Here is a 14,692-nt window from a genome sequence, read left to right as displayed (position 1 = left end):
TCCGCTGGGATGATAATGTGTGCGCATAAATATACATGGGGAATTTATTAAGTTTTATGTGCCAGCGCCCAGAAGTAGGCAACAAGATGCGCAGCTCACGGCAAGGACTCGCATTCGGATTCAGTTTTGACACCTCGCCTTTGCTCCTCCGCTCCTTTCTCCCAACCGAATTCTGCTCTTGCTTTAAAACAAGTTTATCAACTTTTTTGGCAGGCCCGAAAGAGAAATGTACGCGAAAAACACGGCACTCGGAACAAATCGTATCCAATTTTGGCATATAAAAGGTATTTTTCTTTTATTTTTATAAAAGGCAGAAATCATCTTACTTTTAAAATAATATAGTTTTATTGTACCTTTTGTAACTCTGCAAAATTGGCAATCTTTATTAAAATTTTTGAAAGAAAATTAAGCAACTTTTGTTTTTTTGTAAATCAAGTTCTTAGTTTCTGTTGGCGTTGAAGAAATGTGCAACTTTTAACAAGCGAAAATATTCGTATTATTTTAAAGAATTCTGAAGAATTGCGAAACATTATATAATTCAAATTCAAAAATTTAAGATTTTACTAGCACTTAAATTTAAGCTCGTGTTTTTCAAAGATTTTCCTAAAATATCACAAAACGAAAGCACATATTTTTCACAGTGCCACCAAAATCTTGACATCGCAATTTGGCACGTGTTTTCTTGATTCGCTACAGATCCCATCACATTTTGCCCCATTCATAACTGACGCATTTGTCGGCACATTTTGCTTTTAACGAGCCAAATTGTCTTAGCCAAAACTTTAGCTCGTTTTCGGTTGAAAACTATGCGAAAATGTGACGGAAAATGGGAGTGGAGTGGATTGAAGTGGGTGGTGGGTGGTGGTAGGCAGCTTCCAATTGGAGAAGTTGTCGCAAGGATCAGTCATCTGAGTTGAGGTGCACATAGGGACGTAAACATTTGCCAATCTGCAGACAACGCCTCCGGGGGCCATGCCCCCATCACATTCTATACCAACTACTTATCTTATTACTCGGTACCCTCCTGGTTTTCCTTTTTTTCGAGGGGTCCTCATCAAGTAGTCGCCATGGGAGGCAATTCCATTCCGTTTCTGGTTCGTACCGTTCCGATCCAGTCCCCACTGTGTACAGCTGCAGAATGCAGCGTTGACAAGTCGTCATTCCACTCCGAATTTGCCAACTCCCAGCCCGGAAAATGCCACCCCCAAACCCCCCGCCAGTACAACTTAATTTGCACTATTCAGGGTGCGACTTCGTCGTCGCAGTCGTCGTCATGGCTGCCAGCATCAGGCGCTTTTTATTATTTCTCGCTCTGCCAAATTGTATCCAAGTTATTGTCGTAAAACATACGATGCTGCCACAGTGCGTATGTGCTATATTTGCCGCACCACCTCTCCGCATTCAGTGCTCACTTCCTTTCCACCCAGGAGCATTGCCCGATTTTGTTGCGACTATACCCTGCCGCTGGGCATTATGGGTTTCCATTCCAACATTCAGGATGAATAAAACTAGTTTCCACTCTTTTGCAAAATTTACAATCCAGGAAAATAAATCTCTTAAAATGTCTTAAAATGCTGTTATCAAAATATATAGTATAAGTACTACTAATACTTTCTTTTTTTTAATATAAATATATATTATAAATACTTATTTTACTAATTCTTTGAAACCATGAAGCGATTTTTATATAGTCATTTAAATATACTGAATTTAGTTGACTTAAATAATAATAATAAACTGACAAAAATCAACAAAAGGTCTCTTTGACTAATTGTTTTATCTAAAATAAATAAGTTTTTAGTTTTCGCTCAATCTTAAATATGTTAAGAATTTGTCAAAAGGCAAAATATAGAAAAATTCTTTTATCTAAAATAAATAAGTTTTGTTGTTTTCCTAATTATACAAAATTATAAAAAATATATAAAGTACATAACAATTAATATCATATGTTAATGTTTTAAGAACTCTGGCCAACCACTCAAAAAATACAATATACCTTTAAGTTACGTTAATATAAAAGACAAATAAATGGCAAACGGACTCTGATAAATCCTCTTAAAATGATAAGTTCATTTGGGAGACTGCGATGATCTTCATTTTTCAGTTTATCTCAAACATCAGGGATGGGTTAAGTGAGTTCCAGGATGGGTGCATTGCCAGCCCTGGCAGCCGTAGTTTTATTTGCACAATTTTTATACATTTTACGGTGGCGTTGTCGCTGCCGTTTTTGATTTGGATTTTTTCCTCTTCGCGACTCACAAGGCAGCTTATCCCGCCAGCCACTCACTTTCTGCCACCCCCTCCCCTCTAACCCACATGCCCACCCACAAGGAACCACCCACCCATATGTCAGCAGGCATCACGGTTTTCCCCCCTCCACCACTTTCTCCCCGGTTTTTCCGCGACTTTTTCTCGTGTTTTATTTCGCTGAGCGAATGTGTCACACAGTTTTTAGTGTGTAAAGTGCAAACAATCAACGCAAGCGACTTTCAGCTGCTGCCGCCCCCTTACTTTTTCGTCACGCTTTTAGCTAAGCTCGGTCGCACTCCATGTAGCTTCACTGTACTACTCCCGCACTCGCACTCGCATTCGCATCGCACTTGCACCCGCAGAAAACTGCATCTGGTCGCTTGTCAAACGCTAGCAGCATTTTTATACCCTTGCAGAGGGTATTATAATTTCAGTCAAAAGTTTGCAACGCAGTGAAGGAGACATTTCCGACCCTATAAAGTATATATATTCTTGATCAGCATCACCAGGAGAGTCGATCTAGCCATGTCCGTCTGTCCGTCTGTCCGTCCGTCTGTCCGTCCGTCTGTCCGTCTGTCCGTCTGTCCGTCTGTCCGTCCGTTTCTACGCAAACTAGTCCCTCAGTTTTAAAGCTATCTGCTTGAAACTTTCCCAAAAGTTGTATTTCTATTGCAGGTAGTATATAAGTCGGAACGAGCCGGATCGGGCCACTATATCATATAGCTGCCATATAACTGAACGATCGGAAAAGCCATAACTTTGGTGTTTTTAAAGTTAGGAAGTTGGGATTTTCTATGGGTTTTATTTTTGGCTAATCAATCCGACCTACCAAATTTCATAAGGATCGGACGACTATATCCTATAGCCGCCATATAACTGATTGATCGGAAAAGCCATAACTTTGGTGTTTTTAAAGTTAGGAAGTTGGGATTTTCTATGGGTTTTATTTTTGGCTAATCAATCCGACCTACCAAATTTCATAAGGATCGGCCGACTATATCTTATAGCTGCCATATAACTGAACGATTGGAAATGACATAACTTTGGTGTTTTTAAAGTTAGGAAGTTGGGACATTTTATGAGTATTAAGAATACATCATATGAATAATTTTGGACAATATAATTTATAAAATATTCTGCAAGGGTATATCAACTTCGGCTCCGCCCGAAGTTAGCTTTCCTTTCTTGTTTCAGCTTGTTTCTGTCACTATTACATTTCATATTTCCACGCCCTTGTTGTCCAGCTTAGAACTGAAATTCCGCACTTTGCCATCGTAAAACCATTCCCCTATTTCATGTGTTTCATGTGCCGTTCCCCAAAAATCCCCCTTACCCCTTTGGCTTCATGGAAATACCCTTTTATTTGGCTGCCGATTTGTTTTGTTTTCTGCAAGACTTTCTTCATTACGAGTGGGTTAAGTCCAGCTCCTAGTACTCAAAAAAAACTACTACTCCACGGAAAAAAAGATCTGTGCGCAATATATTTATTTTTTGTTTTTTTGACAAATAAAATGTAAGTAAATCAGCAACAAATTGTTTTTTTTTTTAAAGCGGGTCACCACTTTTTGAAAGTTTTTAGGCACTGCTAAAAACCCATTTTATTGCATTTCTCAAATCATTTGCTAAAACTTAAAAATCAATCATGTTATTTCAAGGGAAATGGTTTTGAATTTTTGGTATTAACAAAACGAAATATCATTACAAAAATTTTCAACAACGTGTCATTTACAAAAAAAGAATATCATGACAACATTTTTTTTTTTTTTTAATCATGATGAAAAATATTTAGGCAAAATAATTAAAGTTATGGATAACGAAGAAGTGAAAAATAAATGAAAGTGCTCCAAAGAACACTAAACAAATCCTTGGGCCGAAACAGGACTTTATCGAACCGGACTAACACGTCGAAGTCCTCATCAGCACCTGCCAACGATGGCTATCAAAAGCAAACCGATTTCCATCCGAACTCCATCGGGAGGCTGGAGCACAAGCCCCAAGGACTCTGCCACTCCTGCTCATTTCATTGTCGAGTGACTCGCTTTAAATGACAGATTTATACGGTATGCACAGGCAGCCAACGAGGACAACTCCGATTCCGACTTCATCTCGAGCTCCCAGAACAATTCAGCAGCAGAGCATGGCAGTTGCAACTCCGGGTCCTGTCCGAATGAGTGACATGTCCAGTCGGGAGCAGGACATTGGTATGCACTGCGCTCGTCCTTCCACTCATAAAAGGAGCGGGGCGGACGGTCGTCCTCGTCGTAATCCCAAAACATATACTTAGAAGTGCGCAGGGATACGGGGATCCTGGGAGATACAAACAACAATAAACAGGAAGCACAACGGGAAAAACCAACAAACGAGCCAAAGAATGCTTTGCAGGATGCGAAAGGAGTCGGAGTGGCAACATAAACTGAATAAAAAATAATTAAGCCACTGTTGACGCACTTTTTCGGCACGCTAAGCACGTGACGGGATTCCAAGGGAGTTGAGGAGATGGGTTACTAAGTCAGCACAGAGGTAACCATTAAATTGCCAAAGGAGACTGCGAATTAAACTTGAAATTATACAAACCCAAAAGCTAAACTTAAGCCATTTAAGGGCTTTGTTTTTTGTATGTTTTTGACTTGTAGTCTTATTTATTATAATTATAACCAAAGCTAATTAAGTTTAGTAAAAGCTTAAGATCTATCTAGGAAAACACATTTTCTTGACAATGTGAAGCATGTAAAAAGGATGGGAATTTTTTGTAACTTATAACAAAAATAACAAGAAAGGAAAGCTAACTTCGGGCGGAGCCGAAGTTGAAATACCCTTGCAGAATATTCTGCAAATTATATTCTCCAAAATTATTCATATGATGCATTCTTAATACTCATAAAAAATCCCAACTTCCTAACTTTAAAAACACCAAAGTTATGGCATTTCCAATAGTTCAGTTATGTATATGGCAGCTATAGAATATAGTCGGCCGATCCTTATGAAATTTGATATGTCGGATTGATTGGGCAAAAAATAAAACCCATAGAAAATTCCAACTTCCTAACTTAACAAACACTTAAGTTATGGCATTTCCGATCAATCAGTTATATGGCAGCTATAAGATATAGTCGACCGATCCTTATGAAATTTGGTAGGTCGGATTGATTGGCCAAATATAAAACCCATAGAAAATCCCAACTTCCTAACTTAACAAACAGCAGAGTTATGGCATTTCCGATCAATCAGTTATATGGCAGCTATAGGATATAGTCGGCCGATCCCGGCCGTTCCGACATATATACTGCGTGCAAAGGAAAGAAGGGTATGTGCAAAGTTTCAATTCGATAGCTTTAAAACTGAGAGACTAGTTTGCGTAGAAACAGACAGACGGACAGACAGACGGACAGACAGACGGACAGACGGACAGACGGACATGGCTATATCAACTCAGGAGGTGATCCTGATCAAGAATATATATACTTTATAGGGTCGGAGATGTCTCCTTCACTGCGTTGCACACTTTTGACCAAAATTATAATACCCTCTGCAAGGGTATAAAAACCTAATAAAAAGTTATTAGTTCTCAAAAAAATACGCGGTAAATAATGAGCAAAATACCTTATTTAAATAATTTAGTATGCACGGAACTCTAAAGCTTTAACTCTTATGTTATCACTTAATTCCCTATCAACATAAACTTCTTATGAGTGTGTGATTTATTATACAATATGGTTTTTTAATAGACTACCTTTACTTCCTTTGACATCACATTCGTTTGCTAGCATTTACTTTGTTCCTGTTTTTATACCCTTGCAGAGGGTATTATAATTTTGGTCAAAAGTGTGCAACGCAGTGAAGGAGACGTCTCCGACCCTATAAAGTATATATATTCTTGATCAGGATCACCTCCTGAGTTGATATAGCCATGTCCGTCTGTCCGTCTGTCCGTCTGTCCGTCTGTCCGTCTGTCTGTTTCTACGCAAACTAGTCTCTCAGTTTTAAAGCTATCGAATTGAAACTTTGCACACACCCTTCTTTCCTTTGCACGCAGTATATAAGTCGGAACGGCCGGGATCGGCCGACTATATCCTATAGCTGCCATATAACTGATTGATCGGAAATGCCATAACTTTCGTGTTTGTAAAGTTAGGAAGTTGAGATTTTCTATGGGTTTTATATTTGGCCAATCAATCCGACTCACCAAATTTCATAAGGATCGGCCGACTATATCCTATAGCTGCCATATAACTGATTGATCGGAAATGCCATAACTTTCGTGTTTGTAAAGTTAGGAAGTTGAGATTTTCTATGGGTTTTATATTTGGCCAATCAATCCGACCTACCAAATTTCATAAGGATCGGCCGACTATATCCTATAGCTGCCATATAACTGATTGATCGGAAATGCCATAACTTTCGTGTTTGTAAAGTTAGGAAGTTGGGATTTTCTATGGATTTTATATTTGGCCAATCAGTCCGACCTACCAAATTTCAAAAGGATCGGCCGACTATATCCTATAGCTGCCATATAACTGATTGATCGGAAATGCCATAACTTTCGTGTTTGTAAAGTTAGGAAGTTGGGATTTTTTATGAGTATTAAGAATGCATTATATGAACAATTTTGGAGAATATAATTTACAGAGTATTCTGCAAGGGTATATCAACTTCGGCTCCGCCCGAAGTTAGCTTTCCTTTCTTGTTTAATGTATCATAGCTTCAGATGAATGAGAACTAAGTGCATATATATAAATATATAGTAAAGGGGTTCAGTAGCCCCTGCATTCTCCGCAGCAGTCCCTCAATTATGCATTCATCGGATTCTTTTCATATTTCCCTCCATTCCTGACCCACTTCCGGGAGCCCAGTTAGCGACCAAATGAACCAACATGGCTGACGCTGATGACCGCCTGCCATTGCCGTTCTACCATTTGCAATTTTGCCATTTGCCATTTGCCGTTTGCCGTTTTAGTTGTTTCTCTGTCCGACGCCATTTTGTGACCCCTAATGAATATGAAGAGAAGTTGGCTGCATAATTTAAGGAGGGGAGGGGCGGGGAGGGGGATGGTGTATATGAAGGACCCCCCCAGCAACGACATCCAAAAACTGCATTGAATGACATGCGTTTTGCCATCAGAGTTTTTACGAGTCGACTGCTGGTCAGCTGGTCATAAAAAAAACACGCACAGCTTAACCAAGACAAATGACAAGGAAATGTGTCAGAAAGGGGGACGAAAAGGGGAAAGGGGGGGGATTACCAAAAGGTCAAAGGCGAGGGGGGAGGGGTGGTTCAGGAAGTGGGCCAAATTCAGGCGGTCCCTGTGCAATGGCAAAAAAGGCAACTGATTAAAGTTGCTGATTGAATGGCACGAGGCTAGAACACTCACAAAGGCATACACGCATGCACTGAGAAAAATTGGGATGGTAAGGTTAATAAATATAAGTCATAAAAACAAAGCATACAAAACTTACTAACTAAAAATATGCAATTTTTGACATAAATCCCTAAAACAAATATTTAGTTCAATTGCTTCATATTAATATCTAATGATTCATATAATTTCGATAATAGTTGTTTTAAGAGCCCTAAAATGTATTAAATATATAACGGTATAATAACCCTTTTGGACCCTCCAATTTTAAGCAACCTAGACTATTTATATATTTGAATATTAAAAAAAAAACATAAGCTGAACTAAATATGGTTTATGAAATCCCATTGAATTTTTATAATATTATTTGTTCCAAGCTATTTATACTGGAATTGCAAGGCAATCATAAACTAACTAATAAATTTAATCTTAATAAATTTTGTATTAATTCCACTTATCATATTAAATAAATTAAATATATTTATATTTATATATATATATTAAATTAATGAATATATTTTCCCACTCTTACCTAGAACTTTTCGCTCAGTGCAGTGTTGCCATAAATAAGTAAATGCAAAAGTCAGAAAGTTGTCAGCCCGGGTAACGAAACGAGGCGCACATCACTGGCTGCGGATGAAGGGCGAAGGCCACTAAGAGCGGGGGGGGCGGGGGCTATTCAAGGGGTGGGGGTGTCGGGGGCCAGCGACCGGCACGCATTTGTCAGGCAAACGGCAAACGGCAAAAGATGTTTGACGCTTTGACAGCTGTGGCAGCAACGGTGACAGCGGCAGAGGTAGACGCAAAAATCAAACAAGAAATATGCGCGTCGATTCGCCGCTTTCGTCACTAGACGAAGGTAACAGGGGGCTGGCTTTTTGGGCTTATGGGCTAAGGTTATTCTTTTTTTCGGGTAGGGGAAATGGAACGTCATCTTCAATGGGACATTTCCACTTTGTCAGCCATCATCGTACTTGTCGTCGACGCCGTCATCGTCGATGGTCGCCAGGGACTGTTCGCCATGACGACGTCTGCTCTGAGTTCCCCATTTGCACCGCATTCTCACCCACCCAACTCAGATACATGCCCCTTGGAATATATATATACATAGAGTATTCCCCCACCCCCCAACCGAAATAGGTCCTTTTTTGGCGGCAGACCACCTAACCCCATGACAAGTCTTTCAAATATATTTCACTGCACGTTCTCCTGCCACTTAGAACGCTTTTCAGTTATTTTTAATATGAGTACGTGACTTTTTCCTCTGACACTTCGTCGGCTAAAAACGGTGGCAAAACAGGGATGTGGCTTTTTTGTCCAGAGCCTAATTGAATGCAAGCCTCAATCGAATGGCAGAGATGTGTTGGATTTATTTGCGACACCATTCAATTAGAAACCCAAAAACTAAGCCAAATTCTTGTTTTAAAAAATAAAAGCAATAGTTTCAAAAGACCCGTTTTGGGACTTAATATGTTCTTTGTATTTTAATTACTCATTCGCTCTATATTCGGGTGTCTCGACTATCAGATACCAATTACTTCTTATGCATTTTTAAAATATCATAAATATGCTATCATATATGACTTCCAATTTTACAGATACCAACAAAATTCGTTGAATAACAGAAAAGCAAAAATACTTTAATAGAATTAACCACTCTATTTAATATGAAAATTTTAAATTAATATCAATAAGTTTGAGCTCCTTTTTCAATTATCAAATAGTATAGTATATTTTGAAACATATTCAGAATTTAATGTTAATGAAAGGTAAGGATTTAAGTACCACCATGACATGACCTCCATCACTATTCGTACCTCTATCTATCTCTATCCCCTATAGTTGACTGAAAGTACCAAGTTCAACAAGGACTTACACTCTTAAATCCTTAACAACGGTAGAGAGCAAAAAGGAATTGTTCCTTTAAGCCGGAATGCAGCGCAAGAACTGAGAAGCTGACCACGGAGCAGCGGCCAAGGAAAAGGATGCCCCTTCGCCCATTCGAGGCCAGGGTTTTCCAAATTTTGGCAGCCACACCAACGCACAAACTCGGAAACAGACACCAATGCAAACGTAAAGTACAAATGTGCCAAATGATAACATTTTTGGACCACCCCCAGCCCACGTATCTCACGGTCCAAACTAGCCTCCAAAGTCGAATCTGCATCCCAGTGCTAATACATATGTGCGAACACTGTGAGAAAATCCTAAAATTTATGAAGGAGTTAAAAATTATATTTAATCATGATAGCAAATCCCACAAATTCAAACTCCCAACTCTTCTTAAAATTCCTGAACAGTTCTAAAATAACTTACAAAATATGAAGTAAGAATACATGTAAATACAATATGTAAATATGTAAATACAATTAATCCAATAATTTTGTAAATACGACAACATTGTAAATATGAAACTTTGTCAACAACTTTATATTAGATCCATAAACATATTTAAGCCCCGAGCTGAAGGCTTAAGCTGCTTTGGCTCTTACGAAACGTTAGCTCTTAGTTTAAGTTAGCTTTAGATAAATAAATAAATAAATTTAACCATGCATTTTATTGAGACATTTTTATAAAATTTTTTCACAGCAATATATTTCATCTTTTTTAATTTGTAATATCATTTCATTAGCTTCGTTTAAAATAAATAACGAAGGGCAAAACAAAAATAATATTCAATAAATTTGATAAACAACTTTTAAAAACATAAAACAAATGTTGCAAAAACAAATAATAAAAAAATAGATTTAAGAAATAGATGGCTTAAACTTAAAAAAAAGTTTGACAAATAATCATTTAAATGTTATTAGTAAATATATATTTTTTGTCAAGCGTCAAAATATTTAACAATCTTTATTAAAGATTTATTCTCAACTTTTTAATCCTAAATAAACAAATAATTTTCGCTCACTGCACTGAGCCTTTTAACTTCTTCGGCAAATTTGGCCAACTGCTCGGTGTTTTGGTTTTGGTGCGTGTGCCGGACTGCATTCCTTGAATGCTCATTTGCCCCGCTTTCACTGCGCTTTTACTGCCACGCCCACGCCCACACATACACCTACACATACACACAAGAGCGAGGGAGGGCAGATTTTTCTGTTGCTGTTGATGCGATTTTATGTATTTCCATGATGCGCTTATTCGACTACGGCATTATCCTGGCCAAGCCACGCAGCGCTTTCCATGCATACAAATTGCTAAATTATTTAAGCAGCGACAACGGCCCCGCAGTTGGAGAAAAGCTGGAGAAAAACCAGGAGCAAAACCGGGAGGAAGGCCGGGAGGAAAAGCCGGGTCAAAAGCAGGAGGCTGGGGAAGAGAAGTTGCTATTAGTCCAAGTTGTGCTGCCGGTAAGTCCGGTGGTCAAGGGGCTGGTCGAGGTAATGGTCAAGGGGGTGGACTAGGCTGTGGGAGAAGGGGGGCTTGGGGGCTCAGGAGCTTAAGGACAGGCACGTGTGTGTGTGTGTGTGTGTGTTTGCGGCCAGTCCAATAATAAATAAGTGGCCAAAAGCATAGCATACTTTTGTGCGCCGTTAAACTTTCTGCGTAAATTCAGCGTTCATCATGGCTAACTTCGTTTCCTTTTTACCCCATGCCACTTTCATTTTGCTGCTGCCATTACATACAATTGCTGTCTGCGACACACACACTAGGAGAAAAAAGGGACACACATTGGAACGATGTTTTAAGAGATCTTCTGAATCAAACTACTACTCAACACAATAATATATAGAAAGCTATAGTTTAAATTTTCAAAAAGATATCATTAAATAATATTATAAGAAAATAATTTGTAATACAATCCGCTTATAAGTATTTAATTCTAAAAATAACCTCACCTTATAAATTTGCTTTAATAAAAATTAAATTTACATTTATATCATTTAGTATATAGGAACGTCTTTAATATTAATTTGAAGTAAATACATTTGTTTTTCATATAATTGCACAACATATTTTAGCACAAAGTACTTATATTTAGCTATAAATAAATTAAGAAAAAGAGTTAATTAAATTACCAAAAAAAAATGTTTCCTTTAAAATTATCAGAACTTTAGATTTGCACCACTTGTTTTTCTTAGTGCACTCACACACTTTCTGGCAGTGGCCACCAAAGTTGAGGAACTTGAACATGGGTTTCTGGCCTCCTGGCGGTTACGCGGTCACTGGGCCAGTGGTCACTGTACCGGAGACACCATACGCATTCAATTCAATTTGAAATTCATGGCATTAACTTTAACTTCAACTTAAGTCCGCCGCATGCAACTTGATAAAATGTCTGAGAGTGTCCTGCGAACAGAGAAGTCCTGCGGAAAGTGTAAGGGGTGAGGGGGGTGAGGGTGCCTGAGGAGGCATGACCACTGCAGTGAGCGCTTTTAACTTAGTTTGTGTGCGTGGATGTATTCCTTTTATGCTTGCAGCCTTATAATTTGATTGCATACTTTTCGGGATGCCCATTAACACGATACGCGTGTGTGTGAGTGTGTGTGTTGCCACCAGCGTATGCGTGTGTGTGCGTGTAAGCTTTTAGCTAGCTAATTGCGGCCAATTGGCCAAAACAAAACCACCGCAAAAAATTGTACAAAAATTATACAAAAATTGAAAATGTACAGCAAATGTATGTTTTTGAACTCAACCAGAAAAAGACAAGGCAGAAATATTCAACAAATTTGGCAAAAACTGTGTGAAAAGAGTACTGCTATACAGTTATATTTATGCTAACTAGTTTGAAGCAGTGGCAGCTGCATAAACAATTCCCTGCGACTCGTTTCAACTTCCATGGACCAACTCGTTGCTAACAAATTTCGGTAATTAAACTACATTTGCATTCGCATTGCAGGGAAATGAGAAATGTGCCAACGGGAAGGGGAATGCGAAGGGGAAGGGGAAGAGGAAGGGGAACATCGAATTTGTTCACAAAAACATTGATTGTTCTTAATTGCGAAATGGATGACTGATAAACTCATTCGATGCCACAACATAATGGTTGCAATCGATGCTAATGAACGGGCGGCAGCGAATGTTTATAAGCGGAAAAGATCAATCGGCAAATGATTTGCTTTCTATTGTGAAAGTTTTGTTATTCAGGAAATCAATGAAATTTGACTAATGAGAATATCAAACTTATAGCATTGTTCTATAGTAAAGACGTTTTGGGGCATTTCAAATAAATACAAAATATTATAGACCAACATACAAAAAAGCAGGCTAATAAAGAATTCAGTCAGAGCAATTAAATCGTTGCCCAAGAAAAATCAATCAAATCACAAGCGTTTAGAGCAGCATTTCAAAGTTTGTTCAACTTTCTAGTGGTGTAAGCCAAGTAAGCAATATAACTTGATAACATAATTGATGCTCTTCGTCGGCACTTGGGAATGGGCTCTAATAGTTTCCTATTAAAATTGCAGCACTTCATTGTACCCGAGTTTCCATAAAATTGTTGCGTATATTAATATAAATTGATTGCGGAGCGAGTCTCTTGTAAGTTTAATGAGACAATTATTGTGCAGAATTTATGAGCCACAAAAGGGGCAATCAATCACTTAATTGCATAGAATTCCTGGGCACATTTATACTTTACAGAAATTTAACCAATTACCACATGAGTTGAATTAGGTGAAACCGAAGAACTTACCATTTTGCCGGCCTGTCAAATATGAATATAAATAGCATTGCCCTCTATTCGCTGGCAGTCTGAGCCAACTTTATTGCCCTCCTTCGGCCACGTTAGCCACTTGAGGCTTCAAAGAACTTCCAACTCCGAATCACGTCGCTTTATTAGTTCAACTTTCATCGTTCGCCGATTTTTCAGGTCCCCAGATCCCAGCCAGCTTTTCCGGCAGGCGGAATATTTTCGAGGGGTGGGGAGGAGGGTGAGAAGATGGTGCCGGTGGGTGTTACTACGTCCACTCACCTATTGACGTTTATTGAATCAAAAATGTTCGATTCCCCGCCGCTTTGGTTTTAGTTCGGTTTGCTCTGGTTTTCTGGTTCAACCTGGTTCTTTGTTGCGGGGACCTTTTAAAAAATGGAAAACACGGCAAAAAATATCACTTAAATGTGCCTACAATTCGAAATTTAACGAGCAGACGAACGAAAGGCTTTTTGTATCGAGTAAGAACCAAACTCAAAATATAATTCTTTGAATATATTTATGAATTGTTTAAAACATACAAGATTTGTGATTGTAGCCGTTTTAGGAACACCAATAAATTCCATAGATAAAGTATTTCCATAAAGTAGTTTCGATTGATCGAACTGTATTAAGTATATGTAGAAAAATCTGAGGATATAATTTCTGACATAATTAAAATAATGACGAAAAACCCGATACATAAATAATGCACCTCAATAAATGTAATCGAAATAAAACTGTATCTTAAGCTTAAGGCCTTTCCTTAAAATGTAAAATATTTGGTCAAAGACAACAGTACGTATGAGTGATAAACTTTGAAGTTAATGCGCGGAGCGTGAAACACTTTTTTCCCAACAGTTTTGTATCTCTGCACCAAAGCTCATAGTATAAGTAAATAAAGGTATAACCTTAAAATCTTGTTTCACATTTGGACTGCCCTTTGATATTAAATTATTGAGAACTTTTAGACCAACAAAAATATGAAGAAATATCTAGATAATCTTGTAACAACCTTACAACTGTTTTAAGCCCTTGCGATTTTTCCAAGTGCAGGGGAAAATGTTTGCGCGAAGTGGAAAAACAAAAGAGATTTCCCCATGGAGCGTGTGCTCGGCAAACTGCTAAGCCTTTCAGCTCCGTCGCTGGCATTGCCCACACAACCTACACAACCCACACATCCCACAAATCCTACACATCCTACACAACCTACACATCCCGACACCCGGCAAACATTTCAAATCGCCGGGTCATGATTCAAGCACTCAGTCAGCTGTATTTTATTGAATTAAGGCGGAGTCCCGACTGCTGTTCGATGGGCGGTCTGGATCGGATCGGATCGGATCATGGGGGGGGGGGGGGTTATCCCCACCGACTTCAAAGGGGGACTTGAACAAATGCGACGCCTGGGGCCAAAGCCGTATGCGATATGGATGCAGGAGCTCCGGGCTCCTCG

This window comes from Drosophila rhopaloa, unplaced genomic scaffold (assembly GCF_018152115.1).
Source record: "Drosophila rhopaloa isolate 14029-0021.01 unplaced genomic scaffold, ASM1815211v1 contig_3, whole genome shotgun sequence".
NCBI lineage: Eukaryota > Metazoa > Arthropoda > Insecta > Diptera > Drosophilidae > Drosophila > Drosophila rhopaloa.
This window is presented reverse-complemented; position numbering follows the sequence as displayed.